The 2,763-nt window shown below is 49.8% G+C and overlaps 1 pseudogene across 1 annotated transcript; it reads left to right on the top strand.

Annotated features, from left to right (window-relative positions):
• The first annotated feature begins 1,387 nt into the window (after nt 1-1,387).
• On the top strand, nt 1,388-2,547 carry LOC309857189 (mRNA decay activator protein ZFP36L2 pseudogene; annotated as a pseudogene). The gene has a single exon. The product of its transcript is annotated as an mRNA decay activator protein ZFP36L2 pseudogene (transcript).
• The last annotated feature ends 216 nt before the right edge of the window (nt 2,548-2,763 follow it).

Here is a 2,763-nt window from a genome sequence, read left to right as displayed (position 1 = left end):
TTAACCCTGATCTGAGTTTCAAAGTTCTGAGTAACAGTGTCTTCCTCCAGGAATCCAGACATTTTCAATTCTAGGAAGTAGTGGTAAATATGGAGTAATATTAGACTTATTCTCCAGAAATCTCTTGCTTGATATTCCACTGCTGACAACATGTCTTTTCTGGTACTGAGATCAACAGCAGGAAGGAGCACTCCATGCATGAGCCTATACTTCTGGGGTTTTAATGGGCTTCAGGAAACTTCTTTGTGAGCAGTAATGAATCAGCTGGAAATAAGAGCTGGAATTAAGACAGATTCTTTACCATTGGCCTGGTGCTGAATGACTTGGATGGACACTTGCTGTGGCAATAATAAGTCTTTAGTGATGCAAACTGGTAACTGCTCAGGACCAAGGGGTCTGAGATTTATAATCATACATCACTGAGTTTTTGAAAGCTTAAAATCAAGCCAATAATTAAAAGATACTGACTCCTAATATTTGTTGTTGAGAGATTTTTGGTTTTGTTTTACTTTCTTTTTAATCAGGGGAAATGATAGTGGGGGGAGAAGGAAAAGAAGGAAACCCTAATGAGCATCAGAGTCATTAATTATTGAAAATATCCTATGGGATTACTCTGACTTACAATTTTGGTTAAAATTGGAGTCAAATCATCACTTTTAAAGTTCAGATTTCTATTTTGGTTGCTTAAGGTTATTCATTAACACTTTAATTAGAAAACTGTGGTAGAGTACACTGTATGATTTAGTTTTAAACCCTCATTCGATCATTTGCCCTATTCTTCATTCTAAAAAAAAGGGAAAATGGGTCTATTGAATATATATTATTTATGATTCATGAGAGCAAGAACTATATCTTCCTTATTTATTGCTGATTTCAAAGCTTAGTACAGTGTCCAACACATACTTAGTTCTCAGTAAATATCAATTAAATGAATTTCTATCTTCCATATTACCTTGCTTCCTAAACCAAATACTAAGAGCTTCACATAACCGCAGCTCTGGTAAGTTTGACACCAGTTTTCCTTGTGGTGTGACATTTATTTTTAGGCACCAACTTACTTATTTAGATTGAAGTTAAAGAAAACAAATGAAATGACAAATGAAAATTACGTGTTGTGGTCCAGCAGTCTGCTAGCTGTCGCGGGCTCCACGCGGGGGGTGGGGGGGTGGGGGGGGTGAATGGGTGGGGGGCGGACGGGCCGGGCACCCCCAAGGGGCGGAGGAGAGCTCTTTTTCCTCTGTCCTCTTTCCCCCCACTACGCACTCCCGGGCACCCTCAAACCAGGTCGCGCTGCTTCCCTTTCCCTCTTGCCTCGTCCCCTGGCAAACTTTCGGTCCCTCCCCCGCTGGTCACCCATTATTCTTCGTGGCCGCCCTGAGGGCTCCTCCGGATCTCCCTGCCTGCAATTTGGACCATTACAGGATCCAGAAACATGTCAACCACATTTCTGTCCGCCTTCTACAATATCGACTTCTTGTGCAAGACGGAGAAATCCCTGGCCAACCTCAATCTGAACATGCTGGACAAGAAGGCGGTGGGGACGCAGGTGGTCGCGGCCGCTAGCTCGGGCTTCACGCTGTGCTTTCTCCGATGGCACTGGGCCAGCAACTTGCAGGCGCTCGCCCACCCCGCGCCTAGCCCGGGCAGCTGCTCCCCCAAGTTCCCGGGCGCGGCTAACAGCAGCAGCTGTGGCAGCGGGGCGGAGGGCGGCCGGGTCTCCTATGTCACACTCAAGGAGCCATCATGGGGCGGAGGCACGGCCCTGAAGAACTAGGAGAACAAATTTGGCGGCCAATCGTTCAGCGAGAATGGCGAGTGCAGCCAGCACCTCTTGCACCTGCAGCAGCAGCAGCAGCAGAAGCGGGGCGGAGGCTCCCAGATCAACTCCCAGGCACTACAAGACTGAGCTCTGCTGGCCCTTCCAGGAAAGCGGCACGTGCAAGTATGGTGAGAAGTGCCAGTTCGCGCACTGCTTCTACGGGCTATGCAGCCTGACCCGGCACCCCAAGTACAAGACCGAGCTGTGCCGCACCTTCCACACCATCGGCTTCTGCCCCTACGGGCCGCGCTGCCACTTCATCCACAATGCAGATGAGCGGCGGCCCGCGCCGTCTGGGGGCGCCTCTGGGGACCTGCGCGCCTTAAGCGCGCGGGACGCGCTGCACCTGGGCTTCCCGCGGAAGCTGCGGCCCAAGCTGCATCACAGCCTCAGTTTCTCAGGCTTCCCATCGGGCCACCACCAGCCCCCGGGGGGGCCGCGAGTCGCCGCTGCTGCTCAACAGCCCCACGTCGCGCACGCCGCCGCCGCCACCTTCTTGCTCCTCAGCCTCATCCTGCTCCTCTTCTGCTTGGTCCTGCTCCTCTGCCTCCGCAGCCTCCACGCCCTCGGGTGCTGCGACGTGCTGTGCCTCGGCGGTGGCTGTGGCCGCAGCGGCGCTGCTGTACGGCACAGGGGGCGCCGAGGATCTGCTAGCGCCCAGAGCCCCAAGCGCGGCCTCCTCTTTGGTCTTGTGCGCCAGCAACAACGCTTGGGAGAATAACTGCTGAAATTTTAGCTGTTTTGAATTGATTTGCACCAGTGCACCACAACTCAATATGAAAAAACCATTTAACTTATTTATTATTTTGTGAAAAGTATACATTGAAATTTTTGTTCATACTGTATTTATCAAGTATGATGAAAAGCAATAGATATATATTCTTTTATTATGTTAAATTATGATTGTCATTATTAATTGGCAGAATGTGGCGTGTATGTTCTTT

This window comes from Mustela nivalis (assembly GCF_964662115.1).
Source record: "Mustela nivalis genome assembly, contig: HAP1_SCAFFOLD_475, whole genome shotgun sequence".
Lineage (NCBI taxonomy): Eukaryota > Metazoa > Chordata > Mammalia > Carnivora > Mustelidae > Mustela > Mustela nivalis.
This window is presented reverse-complemented; position numbering and strand designations above follow the sequence as displayed.